At 38.1% G+C, this 17,638-nt stretch overlaps 1 protein-coding gene across 2 annotated transcripts in view; it reads right to left on the bottom strand.

Moving 5' to 3' along the window:
• Positions 1–17,638, bottom strand: part of SHOC2 (SHOC2 leucine rich repeat scaffold protein) — a 105,680-nt gene that overhangs the window by 87,448 nt on the left and 594 nt on the right. Inside the window, exon 1 of one of the 2 annotated variants that reach the window (XM_047073431.1) lies at positions 17,317–17,396. The exons of the other annotated variant lie outside the window; for it this stretch is intronic. The gene's annotated coding sequence lies outside the window, so the exon portion shown is untranslated. Of the gene's footprint in view, positions 1–17,316; positions 17,397–17,638 lie in introns of those variants that run through there. 2 annotated transcript variants of the gene reach the window in all.

The following is a 17,638-nucleotide window of genomic DNA, read 5'->3' as shown; positions in this document are numbered from 1 at the left end:
TGCTTTTTCTGCATCTATTGGCAGGATCATATGGTTATCTTTTCTTTTATTAATGTGATGTATCATGTTGACTGATTTGCGAATGTTGAACCAGCCCTGCAGCCCAGGAATGAATCCCACTTGATCATGGTTAATAATTCTTTTTATAAGCTGTTAAATTCGATTTGCTAGTATCTTATTGAGAATTTTTGTATCCATATTCATCAGGGATATTAGCCTGAAGTTCTCTTTTTTTACTGGGTCTCTGTCTGGTTTAGAAATCAAAGTAATACTGGCTTCATAGAATGAGAGTCTGGAAGTTTTCCTTCCCTTTCTATTTTTTGGAATAGCTTGAGAAGGATAGGTATTATCTCTGCTTTAAATGTCTGGGAGAATTCCCCAGGGAAGCCATCTGGTCCTGGACTCTTATTTGTTGGGAGATTTTTGATGACTGATTCAATTTCTTCGCTGGTTATGGGTCTGTTGAAGCTTTCTATTTCCTCCACTTTGAGTTTTGAAGTGTGTGGGTGTTTAGGAATTTGTCCATTTCTTCCAGGTTGTCCAGTTTGTTGGCATATAATTTTTCATAGTATTCCCTGATAATTGCTTGTATTTCTGAGGGATTGGTTGTAATAATTCCATTTTCATTCATGATTTTATCTATTTGGGTCATCTCCCTTTTCTTTTTGAGAAGCCTGGCTAGAGGTTTATCAATTTTGTTTATTTTTTCAAAAAACCAACTCTTGGTTTCATTGATCTGCTCTACAGTTTTTTTAGATTCTATATTGTTTATTTCTGCTCTGATCTTTATTATTTCTCTTCTTCTGCTGGGTTTGGGGTGTCTTTGCTGCTCTGCTTCTATTTCCTTTAGGTGTGCTGTTAGATTTTGTATTTCGGATTTTTCTTGTTTCTTGAGATAGGCCTGGATTGCAATGTATTTTCCTCTCAGGACTGCCTTCGCTGCATCCCAAAGCGTTTGGATTGTTGTATTTTCATTTTCGTTTGTTTCCATATATTTTTTGATTTCTTCTCTAATTGCCTGGTTGACCCATTCATTCTTTAGTAGGGTGTTCTTTAACCTCCATGCTTTTGGAGGTTTTCCAGACTTTTTCCTGTGGTTGATTTCAAGCTTCATAGCATTGTGTTCTGAAAGTATGCATGGTATGATCTCAATTCTTGTATACTTATGAAGGGCTGTTTTGTGACCCAGTATGTGATCTATCTTGGAGAATGTTCCATGTGCACTCGAGAAGAAAGTATATTCTGTTGCTTTGGGATGCAGAGTTCTAAATAGATCTGTCAAGTCCATCTGATCCAATGTATCATTCAGGGCCCTTGTTTCTTGATTGACCATGTGTCTAGATGATCTATTCATTGTTGTAAGTGGGGTATTAAAGTCCCCTGCAATTACCACATTCTTGTCAATAAGGTTACTTATGTTTGTAATTGTTTTATATATTTGGGGGCTCCTGTATTCGGCACATAGACATTTATAATTGTTAGTTCTTCTTGATGGACAGACCTTGTAATTATTATATAATGCCCTTCTTCATCTCTTGTTACAGCCTTTAAAGTCTAGTTTGTCTGATATAAGTATGGCTACTCCAGCTTTCTTTTGACTTCCAGTAGCATGATAAATAGTTCTCCATCCCCTCACTTTCAATCTGAAAGTGTCTTCAGGTCTAAAATGAGTCTCTTGTAGACAGCAAATAGATGGGTCTTGTTTTTTTTATCCATTCTGATACCCTATGTCTTTTGGTTGGCGCATTTAGTCCATTTACATTCAGTGTTATTATAGAAAGATATGGGTTGAGTCATTGTGATGTCTGTAGGTTTCATGCTTGTAGTGATGTCTCTGGTACTTTGTCTCACAGAATCCCCCTTAGGATCTCTTGTAGTGCTGGTTTAGTGGTGATGAATTCCTTCAGTTTTTGTTTGGGAAGACCTTTATCTTTCCTTCTATTCTAAATGACAGATTTGCTGGATAGAGGATTCTCGGCTACATATTTTTTCTGTTCATCACATTGAAGATTTCCTGCCATTCCTTTCTGGCCTGCCAAGTTTCAGTACAGAGATCCGTCACTAGTCTTATCGGTTTCCCTTTATATGTTAGAGCACGTTTATCCCTAGCTGCTTTCAGAATTTTCTCTTTATCCTTGTATTTTGCCAGTTTCACTATGATATGTCATGCAGAAGATCGATTCAAGTTACATCTGAAGGGAGTTCTCTGTGCCTCTTGGATTTCAATGCCTTTTTCTTTCCCCAGATCAGGGAAGTTCTCAGCTATTATTCTTCAAGTACACCTTCAGCACCTTTCCCTCTCTCTTCCTCCTCTGGAATACCAATTATGCGTAGATTATTTCTCTTTAGTGCATCACTTAGTTCTCTAATTTTCCCCTCATACTCCTGGATTTTTTTTATCTTTTTCTCAGCTTCTTCTTTTTCCATAATTTTATCTTCTAGCTCACCTATTCTCTCCTCTGCCTCTTCAATCCGAGCTGTGGTCGTCTCCATTTTATTTTGCAGCTCATTCATAGCATTTTTTAGCTCCTCCTGACTGTTCCTTAGTCCCTTGATCTCTGTAGCAATAGATTCTCTGCTGTCCTTTATACTGTTTTCAAGCCCAGCGATTAATTTTATGACTATTATTCTAAATTCATTTTCTGTTATATTGTTTAAATCGTTTTTGATCAGTTCGTTAGCTGTTGTTATTTCCTGGATGTTTTTCTGAGGGGAATTCTTCCGTTTTGTCATTTTGGATAGTCCCTGGAGTGGTACAGGACTGCGGGGCACTTCCCCTGTGCTGTCTTGAATAACTTGCATTGGTGGGCGGGGCCACAGTCAGACCTGATGTCTGCCCCCAGCCCACCGCTGGGGCCACAGTCAGACTGGTGTGTGCCTTCTCTTCCCCTCTCCTAGTGGCGGGATTCACTGTGGGGTGGCGTGGCCCATCTGGGCTACTTGCACACTGCCAGGCTTGTGGTGCTGGGGATCTGGCGTATTAGCTGGGGTGGATCAGCAAGGTGCACAGGGGCAGGAGGGGCAGGCTCAGCTCGCTTTTCCTTTGGAGATCCACTTCAGGAGGGGCCCTGCGGCATGGGGATGGAGTCAGACCCGCCGGAGGGATGGATCCGAAGAAGCACAGCATTTTGGTGTTTGTGTGGTGCAAGCAAGTTCTCTGACAGGAATTGGTTCGCTTTGGGATTTTGGCTGGGGGATGGGTGAGGGAGATGGCGCTGGCGAGCGCCTTTGTTCCCCGCCAAGCTGCACTCTGTTATCCGGGGCTCAACAACTCTCCCTCCCGTTGTCCTCCAGCCTTCCCGCTCTCCGAGCAGAGCTGTTAACTTATAACCTTCCAGATGTTAAGTCCCACTTGCTGAACCAACACACTCCATCCGGCCCCTCCGCTTTTGCAAGCCAGACTCGGGGCCTCTGCTTGGCCGGCGGGCTGCCCCTCAGCCCTGGCTCCCTCCGGCCAGTCCGTGTAGCGCGCACCGCTTCTCCGCCCTCCCTACCCTCTTCCGTGGGCCTCTTGTCTATGCTTGGCTCCAGAGAGTCTGTTCTGCTAGTCTTCTGGTGGTTTTCTGGGTTAGTTAGGCAGATGTGGGTGGAATCTAAGTGATCAGCAGGACGCAGTGAGCCCAGAGTCCTCCTATGCCGTCATTTTCCCCCTCTTGTCCCTAATATGTATTTTAAATATTTATAGGTAGTTCCAATCGGTCTCTTTCAAAGAGACGACATCAATTTATACTCTCCCAATCTTACCAATTATTAATCATTTTCATTTCTATCAATCTGATATATGAAAAATGATATATTTTAATCTACAGTTCCTTGATTAGGGAGGGCAAACAAACTTTTCCATTCTTCCACTATTTGTGGTTTAACAAAATATAGACCATGGCTACATTATGTTTAACACACATTACAGTTTTAATTTTTTTTTTATTTGCCACTATTTAATAATTGGGAGCTCCACTACAATCCAGACCTCTACTTCTCATTTTAAAAATAAAAAAAATTTGCCACCACTGGGTCAAAAATCAACTAGTGTTGAGTAGAAGCTATGCCCTCCAAGTACTCTCCAACCCAACCACCTCATATATTCTCCCTACTGTGTTCCCTCATTTATGTTACCTGCCTGGTTTCCTGCAGGAATTTAAGTTTAGGACCCGATCTCTATGCAGTTATTTGGTTATATACTAGTTATTAGGATTCTTTGTATGAAGGATATTAATACCTTTTCTTACATATTTATGTCATAACTATTTCCTCTCTGTGGACAGCCTTTAACTTAATCACAGCATTCATAAATATATATAAAATCCTAAAAGTCTACAACACCCATCAAATGACAACAATATTTATCCTTGGGGGTTAGGATGGTTTTCAATCTCTGTATTATTTTTTAAATGCATAAAATAAGCATTGATTCCTCTTATAATCAGGGAAGGAAAAAAAACTATTTTCCTTTTTTTTCTTAATGTTTATTCATTTTTGAGAGAGAATGAATGCAGGGGAGGGGGCAGAGAGATAAGGAGACAGAGAATTCCAAGCAGGCTCTGCACCGTCAGCACAGAGCCCGATGCAGGGCTTGAACCCATGAACCATGAGATCATGACTTGAGCTGAAGTCAGAAGCTTACCTGACTGAGCCACGCAGGCACCCCCCCCCCAAAAAAGCTATTTTCATTTTGAAACAGAAAAATTCTAACAGTGATAGTTTGGTTATGTTGACTTTAAACTGACAAAGGATAAAGCTAATTAAAAAAGACAATGTATAATACAAGAGGAGCTCACCATAATAATCAAAGCTCATAAATCTTAATCCAAGATAACCCACCTATGAAGAACTAATATATCCAGCACTTCAGATTTGAATTATAATTACAATTTGTTTTTACAAAAGCTAGTCAAAAGACCATGGACTGATCTGATTCACACTGAAATTATAAACAAAGTTTTTGGATACCTGGTGCTTCAGAAAAAAATTTTTTCCTCCAACTATAAATACAAAAACTTTATTTTCAGGGGCGCCTGGGTGGCGCAGTCGGTTAAGCATCCGACTTCAGCCAGGTCACGATCTCGCGGTCCGTGAGTTGGAGCCCCGCGTCAGGCTCTGGGCTGATGGCTCAGAGCCTAGAGCCTGTTTCCGATTCTGTGTCACCCTCTCTCTCTGCCCCTCCCCCGTTCATGCTCTGTCTCTCTCTGTCCCAAAAATAATTAAACGTTGAAAAAAAAAATTAAAGTACATGTCCGACTGAGCCACTCAGTCGCCCATAAGGAAAAGCTTCTTAAACAGATAACATCTAAGGAGAAACCAACTAAGAAGGGTGGAAGGGGACCAGGAATCTTGCAGTCACCCTGACTCCTCTCAGCTCAACTCTCACTCACATCCTAACAATCACCAACTCCTATCTATCCATTGTAAAACGTCTGACTCTTCAACTTCTCTTCATTCTCACTGCCACTACCCTGCTCCAGGGCATACTAAATTCTCTCCTCTAACATCTCTGTAACTGATCTCACCACATCCACACCACCCCCATCCTGCTCCTAACCAAATCACTACACTGTAATTACAGTCATCTTTCAAATACTCAAATCTAATCAGGTTACTGTCCAACTTAAAACACTTGGGGAATAGTGGATGACCCCCACAAACCTAACCTTCAGGATAAAATCCAAAATTCTTAACAAGCCTTTCAAGACCTGGCCCCTGCTACAACTCCAGTATTTCCCACCTTGCATTCAGGTCACATGAACTTCTTTCAGATCCCATATCAGGTCCTGCTACCTCCTGTCCCCAGGACTTGTACACAAGCGATTATTTCCTCCTGTCAGAAACACAGGTTTACAGTTCACTGAGCTAAGTCTCCTATAGTCTACAGATTTCAGCTCAGAGGTCAGGGAAGACTTTTGTGATCACTCAAAAGCCTTTCTGAATAGACCGCCCTCCAAGCTCCCACTTAAACTTCCCATCAGGACATTTATCACACTTTATAAGTGCCAGGTTAGTTGTCTTGACTCTCTCATTTAAAGTGGGAAAATAGGGATACCTTTGCCTTTTTCACAGTCATATCCTAGTACAGTACTTAGAAACCATACTTACCATACATAGCAGTTATATTTACTGAAATAATTATAAATATTTGTTAACTTAGCTTTATCTCCCCTAGTAGACAGTAGGCACCTTACACAAAGAAGCAATTTTTACTCAACAAAGCAATAACCTCTAAGATACCATGAACTTTTTATTAAGTACACAGTAAGTGCTCAGTGAACACTTGTTGAATAAAGACAGTCAACCAATAAGGACAAAAACCTTGTCCCATGCATAGTTTCCCTATACTTTACTTAAAATTAACTCTAAGTCACTCAGATTTTGATATGAATACCTAAAAATGACAAGATTTCAATTGTATTTTCCCTTGTTTATAAAGATCTGAAATGTTCTTTATTCTTTTAAGTAGTTTAAAGGACAAAAATAAAACATTTCCCCCTCCGAATCACATAAACCTATATATTTTTTTGTAGTTCAAAAGTGTAAAAAAGGAATCTTGAAAACTAGAAGACCCAAAACTGAAAAAGCACCCAAAATTAACATGCTCAAAGGAATGTTACTGTTCAGACAGAAATGGAAAAAATACATTAAATTAAGTAGCATGAATGAACCAGAGGTAAAGGTAGTTTTCATGGAGGCTAATAAGTCTGTGACAAAATACAACACTCTAGCCCATGCTAATTAGAATTATGTCAAGACTACAGAACTTCTAGCACCTTCAAATTCATTCATTCAACTTTTTTTCCTTTTGGTGAGGAGGCAAGATGAAAACTGTTTGGACTGGCAGGGAGAGATAGGGCTAATTTATATAAATACATGAGAGTTTTTAGGAAAATCTGCATTTTTTTTTCTTATGGAAAAGCCTAAGATTATGAAATTCTGATTCTGTGCAAAGTTTTAAGCAAAGAACTGAAAATTCCTATTTATCCAACCCACAACATAAGCCATAATTGGAATTACAGCTCTCTGGGACAACACTTCGACTCACCAGATAGAAAAACTGCAGGATCCTCCAAAAAAGCCTCAAAATAAAAGGCAGGGGTGGGGCAGGAGGGATTTAAATGTCTCAATGGAAGTAAGATATAATGGTAAACATCAAATATCTTGATCATTCTCTGAAAATTCTTATGCCACCCAAACAACTCTCCCCAAAAGACTGACCTGTCAATGTTTGCTTAAACTGCTTTTTCTACCAAGAAACTCAAAACATGTCACACAAAACCTAAGTATTCCCAAAATATGTTACTTTTCATTTACTATGCACCAACAGACAATAAAGAAAAAGATGATTACCTAATTATCAGTGTAAAACAACAAAGAAAAAATGTAACTGCTATCTTAGTTTATATTCACTAAGATGATTATATTCAATAAAGTATTTTCAACTTAAAAAACAAATGCTTTTCAGCACTTGTAAGCTAAAATTAAGTTAACTATATCTAAATGCTTCATTTTTATACGTATAAACCCACGTATTCCTTCACTAGGTGTTATCTGATTATAAATCCTTTCTATTACTCATTCTATAAATTATTCACCAGAAACAGTCAGAAAACATGTAAACAAATATAATGTTATACACAGCAACATTAGAAGCTATGTGGCCTCCAGGTAGGTATCTTACATTTAAGAATCAGTATTTGTCAAGTTGCCATTATTAGGGATGCCTGGCTGGCTTAGTTGGTAGGGCATTCGACTCCATCTCAGGGTCAATGAGTTTGTCAAGCCCCACACTGGGTGTGGAACCTACTTAAAAAAATATGTATGATAGGGGCACCTAGGTGCCTCAGTCACTTAAGCATCCAACTTCTGCTTGGTTCATGATCTCACAGTTTGTGTGTGAGTATGGGTCCACATCGAGCCCTCTACTGTCAGACCAGAGCCTGCTTCGGATACTCTGTTTCCCCCTCTCTCTTCCCCTACCCCACTCTTTCATGCGCTCTCTCTCAAAAACTAAACAAACATTTAAAAAATAAATAACATTATAAAGCAAATATCCTTTCTCACATTTATACAGTCCATTTTTGAGACTATTTAGATGAAGACCAGATGCTCAACTAACCATTTTATTTATCTACCTGTCCTGGTAGTTAAAATAGGATTTGCAGAATGCATTTTGGGCTTTAAAAATATAATCTCATTATCTCTGTATTATATTTGTCAAAAATATCCCAAAACAAAAAGATTTGTCAAACAAGATCAAAAGAAATATACTGAGCAGCCAAGTCCAGTTTAACTTAAGGTTAATAATAAAGAATTTCTCCCATCAGAACCATCCAAAATATTCAAAGGCAGCCCTTGCTTACATTTTTGAATATACATAAAAGGACATTATTTTTGTAAGTTAACACATTAAACCCAACCAATTCCCAGCTGGTGTGTACTATCTACCATCTTGTGACTATAATCCCAAAATTATTCTCACATAGTTTACACAAGTTTTGACATTAAAAATTCTTACACCACAAAGATGTAAATCATTTAGTAATTTGCAGGTAGTGATAGGATATTTAAATCATGCCAGAAAGAAAAAACATTATTTGGCAATAGTTAATTTTAATTACCCTTGAAATCAATGCAATTATTATCAAATTGTTAATTATAAAAACTGGACAATGGTATAATCAAGAAAGAGAGGAGCTAATTAACAAATTATTTTTAGCACAGGAATCTACCTACCATTTGTGGATTATCAATTTTCAAAGAATCTGAACATAATAAAGTATAGCAAAACTTCAATTTTATTATTTTCAACTTTCTTTGATGAAACAGAAATCCAAGATCTTGCCACAGGATCATGATTATCAATTATTACACACACACACACACACACACACACACAAATACACACACACGCGCGAGAATGTCAGATAAAATGGAGTTTCAGTAGAGAGAAGCGAGTAATTTCATTATATTTTTGTATATAATTAGTTATGCATTAAGGCATTACTGACAGAGCTAACTGCAAGAATTACATAGGTGACTTTAAAAGAAACTTATTCTTTCCTTTTCTGTATCATAAAAATCTTTAAAACTGAAACATTTTAACTCTAATATACACCTGCATATTACAATTCCTGCTGATCAACTCAGTCCCTTTAACAAAATAAGATGGCAAAGAAATGTTTTACCAAACGCCTTTAGGACCATACTTTCCTGAACAATGAATAAGAACTAGTAGATTTCATTCTTTACAGGCAGGTGCTAATCAGTTTCAGTGTCTGGTTCTCACAGGCTGACATAATGCCGCAATGTTTCCGTTGCACAACATTCTGGGGGAAATGTTTAGGATTATTTCCACTGAAATTTTTAAGCCCTGTACACAAGCATCATGGAAATGTTTAAATCAGAGCTATCAAACCTAAATAAAAATTTTAATTCAACTTTTGTTTTAAAAATAGTGACCCCATTTTTTAAAAAGTCATTTTTCTCAAGCCTGAAAACAATTCTTGCTTTTCCTGCCTTTTTTGCAGCGTAAAACATCACCACCTGATGTATGTCATTCAATCACTAATTAGCACTATATTTGATCATCGTTAGCTCCTTAGTACTCAACAAAAAACCTGACAGCCTCACATGTTTTGGAGACTTCAATACAATTTGTTCTTGTCCCAAATACTCATGTTCTGTGTGTACTACTATAAGCCATTATATAACAGGGGGTGGGGAAAATTAAAAAATACTGCAGCACTACAAGCCATTTAGCATGCTGAGTTCTCACAGTTGCTTAGTGGGTGTTCTGAAACTAGGCCATATTTCTAGTATTAAGAATTTCAAATCACTACTTCCAGATACAGAAATAAATGTCTTCAAGATTAAATCATAAACCTTACTATTTTCAGCTGCCTAGTATATAAGTATCCTATTTCTATGAGTTTAAAATGGTAATTAACACATGGTAGATAAACCAACATTTGTTTTAGTAACAAGAAATAACTAGCTTTTCTACCTATCCTTATAAAGTCCTAGAATGCAACAGATTACAATATTAAGATAAAGTGCAGTATATCTGAACAAGAACTAAAGCCCTTAGGTGAAATTTTGAATACTTTATCCCAGAAGATATATAAAATAAAACTGAATTAAATACAATCTATTTCAGGTCACCCAATCTGTTAAATTCCACATACTTCTAGCAAAGAAATAATTATAACCCCCAACCTAATTTTTCCAGTCCAGGTTGCCAAGAAACACAATACATAAATAGATAGATAGAGCTTACTCTCTTTAACAAAAGTTGCAGAAATATTTATGTCATTTTGTCACATCACTGCAACAGGTAGGTTTTTATTCAAAACTAATTTACAAAAACATGTTACCCAATTTTACATATTTCATAGCTAAGCTAACAAAGAAACATGGTCAGTATAAAAACTACATCTACAAATTGTAAGGCAATAATACTATACTGCAGTGATTCAGTATTTTCAGATAATTATTTGTTTCAACTTATTATTCAGTACTTATGGTGCCTACTATGTTTTCCCCTCATTAAGCAAATATTTCCAACAAAAGCTTGACACTGAAATTTTTAATTACATCATTTAGGTATAAAACTTTTCCCAAATACAACACATGGTCCTGTGTAATTTTTTTTTTTTTTTCATTTTGAGAGAGAGAGCACAAGCAAGGGAGGGACAGAGAAAGAGGGAAAGAGAATGGCTCCACACTGTCAATGAAGAGCCCAACGTGGCGCTTGAACCCACAAACCATGAGATTACGACCTGAGCCGAAATCAAGAGTCAGATGCTTAACTGACTGAGCCACCCAGGCGCCCCTGTCCTGTGTTTTAACAAAATTTACTAACAGCAATTAATTTCTTCTTCTATCAGCATTACTGCTATACTGTTCCACATATAAAACAAATGGGGTCTTGAAAGATCTAAATATGTTTATCACAAGATGAAGTTGCCTTAACCTGTTATATAAAAAAAATGTCTTGTATCTGATTTTTAAGTGTTTTCCCCTCTGCTCTTATTTTCAACTCTTATGGCCTCTAGGAGATATCCCAGTCCTATTTACATTTGGTTACTAAACTTTCTTAATTGTACATTGAGTAAAAAAGCCTTCAATTAAGGCCTGAGGAAATCTAAGAGCAGAAAATATGTTAAAGAACAGAAGACTATGACATCTCTTTGTCCTTTTTAGTGGTCTGTTTTGGGGCTCAATACTTAGTTTCAGTAATTTTTTTTTATTAGGAGCCTACAAAGTTATACACTGTACATATACTACAGAAATGGTAGTAAAGAAGCCAGACATACCTGATGCTATCATGAAACTTACAGTCTGCAAAAAAGACAGATATTACACACATCATCACAAAAATGTTAAAAGAAAAAAAGAGGAAGTGCAGGTTAAGGGACCCTAGAACAGCAGAACCTAAGGATCAAAGAAGACCTCCCAAACGACATGATATTGAGGCCAGAAGGGGGATTAGGTTCACCAGGTAAAAAATGTTTGGGGTTGTATCCAAGGAGATGATACCAGAAAGTTTTAGTTTCCTAATAAATAACCTTGAGATAAATGTGAGGATATAAAATTTATAATGTAATTGCTAAAATGTGAAAACTTTACAAAGGAATTTCTCAAGTTTGAATAATGAAAATAACTGGAGGGGTTCCTGGGTGGCTCAGTTGGGTAAAGCATCTGACTTCGGCTCAGGTCAAGATCTCAAGGTTTGTGAGTTCAAGTTCCAGATCAGGCTCTCCAGTGACAGCATGGAGCCTGCTTCAGATTCTGTCTCTCTCTCTGCTCCCCATTCCCACAAACTCATGCTCTCTGTCTCTCTTAAAAATAAATAAGACAAAACAAAACAAAAAACACAAGTGGAAGGATCAAAAGCAACAACAAAAAACAGTATGAGAATGTTTTAAAATGAGAAACTATGGCACTCTGGAGGGAACAGAGTTTGGAATGGCAAAAAAAAAAAACAAAAAACCCTCAAAGGAGTATTAAATCATACTATAGGAAAAATTATTAATATTCAAGTTCAGAGAATTTTTAATTCAAATAAGCCATACAAAGACTTCTACCAGGACATAACTGCTGATTATACAGTCTGACTTACCTAAAGGAAAGAGTGGCACTTTGAAATAAGTATGGAAGAAAATGACTTTTAATGTTTTCAGAAGAGTCAATTTTATTTTTTTAAGTTTATTTACTTTTGTAATCTCTGTACCCAACGTGGGGCTCGAACTCACAACCCTGAGATCAAAACTCATATGCTCTTTCAACTGAGCCAGCCAGGCTCCCCCAGAAGAATAACTTTAAATGCACAGTAGAAACTTACCATGAGTTCTAAGAAGGCTCATAAATATTACTTTTAACATGATGCATAAATGCTGAGAAAAGATACTTAAATGTGATTCTGAAACACAACTATTCAAGTTCTAAACCTGGGAGATTATTTCACATCAGGCTGATATGTTCTTCCTGTATTTAATTAAAATATTAATGAAAAGTACTTAGTTAAAAGTTTTAAATAATAATTTGAAGCAGATCCCTAACATTCATGCAGATCCACAGTCCAAGGCCCGAACTAAATTAGGAACACAAGAAATAACAATCTCTAAAAGTACAGGCTTTAATGAATGCCTACTCGATCACCTAAAATACTAGGTCTTACATAGAATCCAAATTGCTATTCACCTGCAATTCTCCAAATGGACCTTACCATGTCTAACATCTATGCTTTTCTATCCACTACCTATCCTACTTAGCCCTCAAGAGTTAAGTTCAAGTCCTATCTTCCAGCAAGCATTGCTGGTTACACATGCATTCTGTGCCTTAACTCAGCTCAGTTCTCCAGCATATACCGCTATCAAAGCACTTGTCACATTGTAAAGTAATTAACTACTGACTTGTACAGTTCATACAACAAACTGTGAACTTACTAAAAGCAGGAAACATAGTATATTTAACTATATATAATGGCACTTATTAGAAAGTCTATGACATTATGAATATTAAGCTCATAGTAAGAAATATTTATAGAACAAAATTTTAAAGTTAAAGACTATTTACAAAACTGTGAAAGTCCCTGAAAGCAGGAAGGAGTGTTATACAACACAAAACCTGAAACTCAGAAAGTGCAAATTTAACTGATAATATCTAGAATTTGGAGTTAATTTCATCAGTGTCAAAACAGGTAATTTCCACTTTACCTCCAAAATATTTGAAAAACCAAAAGAAAAAAAGATTTATCTTTGTAAGTTGTGAAATTAATTAATTAAAATTGTAGGATTTACAAATAGTATTTGAGGGCAAATAAAGTGCTTAAACTGTGAGCGCTCACCATGCTATAAACATTAGAAGACAGGCCAAAATACTTCATAAAAAGTCTTTCAGGTTCATTTCACATAGGGACCAATTATACTCACTTTTAAGGTCTCCTTTAAAACTGTTTTAACTTCAAGCAGTATGTTCATTCTTTCCGATAAAAGAACCCTTACCTTTTACAGCATGAACTACTTTTTGCAATCAGTTCTGATCTTTAAAGAAGAGGAATGAGATTTATCATGTGAAATCTAATTAGTTCTTTCAAATCTTGATAATGGAAACTTCATACTTTCTCGGAGAAAGCACATGTTACCAACATTTCAAAAGTTAAAGAGCTCTTTGTAATTAGAATATTCTTTTCATGTGTTAGAACTTTGATTTGCAGAATTAAAGATCCTGTACTAAAAAAGTTGGGAACCAGGGGAAAATACCAAAGAATGAAAGTTTGTTTACCTCAAAAATAATGCAATTACATATTTTAGAACATAAATCAGCTTTTCCCACTTATGTGTGTTCCTTTCAACCTGCACTGACTGCAATTACATTTCAGAACACTCTATAAAAAGTTCAAGCATTCCATAGGTCACCTTGTGACTTAGAAATTTTTCAGATTTTAAAAGTCCATGTAAACAAGAGAGCTACAAAATTACAAAATTTTAACTGTTTTATTATCGGAGAAAAAAATGTTCAGAAAGATTTATATGGCATCACTTTGACGTGGTATAACCAGTAAATAAAACAAAATTCAGAAGACAGGGATAGCAATTTTTAATAATTTAGTCTATGAAAGATTTAGCTTTAAATTATAATATGCCAATGCATAATATATAATGCATGAAGTGTAAGTCAAACAATAAGCAAAAACAGAAACTAATTTAATATTTGCAGTACTAATTTCTCAAGCACCATCTGAAAATACTTAATGTATCCTTCTGCTAAATTACAGCTAATTTCTATCCAATTTATCTACAACAAAATATTTATCAATTCCCTATTAGTCTTATTAGGAAAAGTCAAAGTGTTTATTCTATATCTAAATTTCTTCTCCTGATACTTTATAAACTAATTCAAGAACACTTCCACCTAGGCCAAAATATAAACCTCAGAACTCACTGAAGGATTTGTAGGTCAACCTGTTTGGTGGTTTTACTGTGTTGTTTTGTTTTGTTTTGTTTTTTGGTGGGGTGGGGGGGAAGGGAGGAATAGCTGGTCTTGTTTTGGTTTTTTTGGTTATAAGCATAGATTTTATGTTTTCATACATGAATAGTACATAAATGATACATGAATATAGTAAACTGAATTCTAAAGATATATTCTTTCAACCTCCAAAAAATATTCATCCTTTTATCTGCAAATACAGGTTCAGGTATATTTTACATCAAAACCATAACAGTTTATTTTTATATTTAAATATCTTACTAGAAAAAATCTATAAATTGTTTAAAGAACACAAATTTACAGAAATATTAAATTACACAACAAATATTGATAATCCAGCATATTTTCAAAACAAGTATGACTGCCTGTATAACAAAGAAATTCAATTTTATTTACCTTTCCCCACATGGGTAAGGCAAGTCAAAAAATGCACCAACAGAGGGGTGCCTGGTTGGCTCAGTCACAAAAGCATATGATTCCTGATCCTGGGTTTGTGAGTTCAAGCCCCACGCTGGGTGTAAAGATTATTAAAAAAATAAACTTAAAAAAAATACATATATATATATAGTATATATCAGAAGCTATTCAGGAGGCATCTTTGGGAGTATTCCACATAGAATTCCAATTTATATTTCTCTAAACATGGGACAAGCCCTGTCCCAAGTCACTAAAGAAATAGTAAAACTTAAAACGCATAATTCCAGCAAATATAACACAAGAATGTATAATTTTGGTGTTCCTTTTGAAAAGTGAAATGTTTCAAATTTCTGACACAAAGTTCACAAATTGTATGAATCTGGCTACAATTATCACAACACAGCTCTAATCAACTTTCTGAATATCATTTTAAAACTTTTAAAAAACCCAGCTGCAAGCTATTAATGTATCTCTTAATATCACTCTTTAATCCGTAACAATTTAAAACAAGAGAAAAACACTTGAAAACTGTATTAACAATGAGAGATCACTAAACAAATGCCAACCTACGATAAACGTAGTTGTTTCTTCAAAAACTAAAACACAAGATTACAGTAGTAATCTTAGAAATAGGCCAGATCCATCCCTCAAAACTAGCATTTCAAAAATAGTTTGTTAGCTTTATATATTTAAGCCATTTGAAAGTTACAAATCTTAAAGCCTTTATTTACTTGTCTAAGAGCTATTTTTCAAATGTATATTCATAATTAAGTAACAAGTTTCGTAGTGTACCTTATGTCCAAATAAATACTTAAAAGATTTATCCTATTCAGTAGAAATGCCATAGGTAGGGAAGGGTCATATACATGTTATTCCTAAAAATTCTTGTCACTGTCACACAGAAAAACATCAACATTTGGTAAACTCAAAGTATAAATGTAAGCTTACTTAATGTTACAAATTGTACCCAAGAGCTAAGTTTCTTCAAATAATGTTAACAGTTATAAGGGCTATGGCATCGAAGGATGAGGGTAGAAATTAGTACACTAATAAACTGACGTCTTCAAATAAGACAATTTGTTAATGCTGCATTCAAATACAAAAATGCTTGGATACACAAGTATGCCCTAGAATTCTGACAAACAAGAAATTTTAGATCCAGGAATCGCGCCGAGTAGATACTAGAAGCTGACATTTATGAAGAAGTGTACAAAATTGCACAAGTGAAAGCTTAGAGAGAGACTGTTGGTAGTTATCATGATGGAAGCGAATACTATACAGTACACGTCTGCAACCCAATTTTGCTTCAGCATCCCCAGAGACTTAAAAAAACATTTCTTTGGGTAGGTTGCAAAACATCGCTTCCTCTTTTATTCTCATCACCCCCATTATGATACAAAGCAACAGACAAAATCAAATCACCCACCAACTGTAAGTACTGAAAGCTTAAAAACTCACACAAAAGCATCTTTCCAACTCCCGAATCGGTATTCATTCCACCTGTTTGTAAATCCATACAAACACAATAACACAAAACCTCTACTGATTTAAAAAAGGGGGGAGGGGGCAATTAATGGTTTGAAGTCATTCTTCTACCTAGGCATGGGGCGGGGGAGGGGGAAGGTACAAAACAATGGATACTGAGGGGCTGGGGAAAAACCTTTTGGCCCAGAAGCCTTCGGCGTTAAGAGCGGGGGGGGGGGGGGAGGGAAGAGAGGAGGAGATAAGAGTACTTTTCCTCTATCCCTAAAAGCTACGGCGGAAAGAGGTTGCCACCAGGCAAGTCCAACAGGGCGGTCTTGGATGCCTACAACTCGCCTCACCAGGCAACATACCCAAAGCCAACTCACCACTCTTCACCGAAAGAAGACGGGGAGAGAGTGGTGGGCTTTGAGTAGGGGGCGAGGAAATACCCCACCCCGCACCACCAGCGCTGCGCCAGGGCCCCCCACCAACGACTAACAGCCCCCGGACGCCCACGGGGCGCCCAAGCAGCCTGGGCCAGGTGCCCGAGGAGCAGAGTGGAGCCGGGCCGTCCACCGGGCGCCCCCGGCCCCGCGCCCTCGCGCCGGCTCGCCCTCGCCCGGGCGCTGCCCCGGCCGCCCGCCACCACCGCAGGCCCAGCCCCGGCCGCTGTCAGAGCCGACCGGCTCGGTCTCGGCGCCCAGCTGCGGGGCCCCGCACAAGAGCCGGCTCCGAGGGCCCAGCCCTCCCTGCGACAGCACCCAGGAAAGCGGCGGCGGCCGCGGCGCCTCCCAGGGCCCCAGCCCCTTGGGCCTCGCCCCGGCCCCGCCGGCTCTAGCCCCTCAGGGCGCGCGGGGCCTCCCTCTACCGACAGCCACCGGACCGCCCGACGGGTAAGAAGGAAGGCAGGAAGAACCGACCGACAAACGCCCTCCCGCCTCAGCAGCCCCGGGTTACCGTCAGGAGCCCCAACTCCGCCATCCTCTTCGCTCGCCCTCCTTCCTCCTCCTCCTTAGAAGCGACGCTGCCCAACCGCCGCCCCCCGCCCGCCCCTCCCCCACTCGCCCCGCCCCGCCTGCCCCTCCACACACTCTCGCTCCTACCGCCCCGCCCCACCCCTCCGGCTCAGGCCCGTCACTCGCTGGGAGAAAAACAGGCGGGGCCAGGGCAATCGACACTACCCAATCACAGTGAGGCACTGGCGCCAACGACGCTGTCCAATCGGAGTGAGGCATTGGCGCCAGCTTCCCTCGCTCCGCCCTTTTCCTTTCCTCAGCTG

This window comes from Lynx rufus, unplaced genomic scaffold (genome assembly GCF_022079265.1).
Source record: "Lynx rufus isolate CCGP_SWC_20201006 ecotype Redwood Valley unplaced genomic scaffold, mLynRuf1.p SCAF_11, whole genome shotgun sequence".
In the NCBI taxonomy this organism is placed as follows: domain Eukaryota; kingdom Metazoa; phylum Chordata; class Mammalia; order Carnivora; family Felidae; genus Lynx; species Lynx rufus.
The sequence above is the reverse complement of the archived record's forward strand: the minus strand, read 5'-3'. Positions and strand labels throughout refer to the sequence as shown.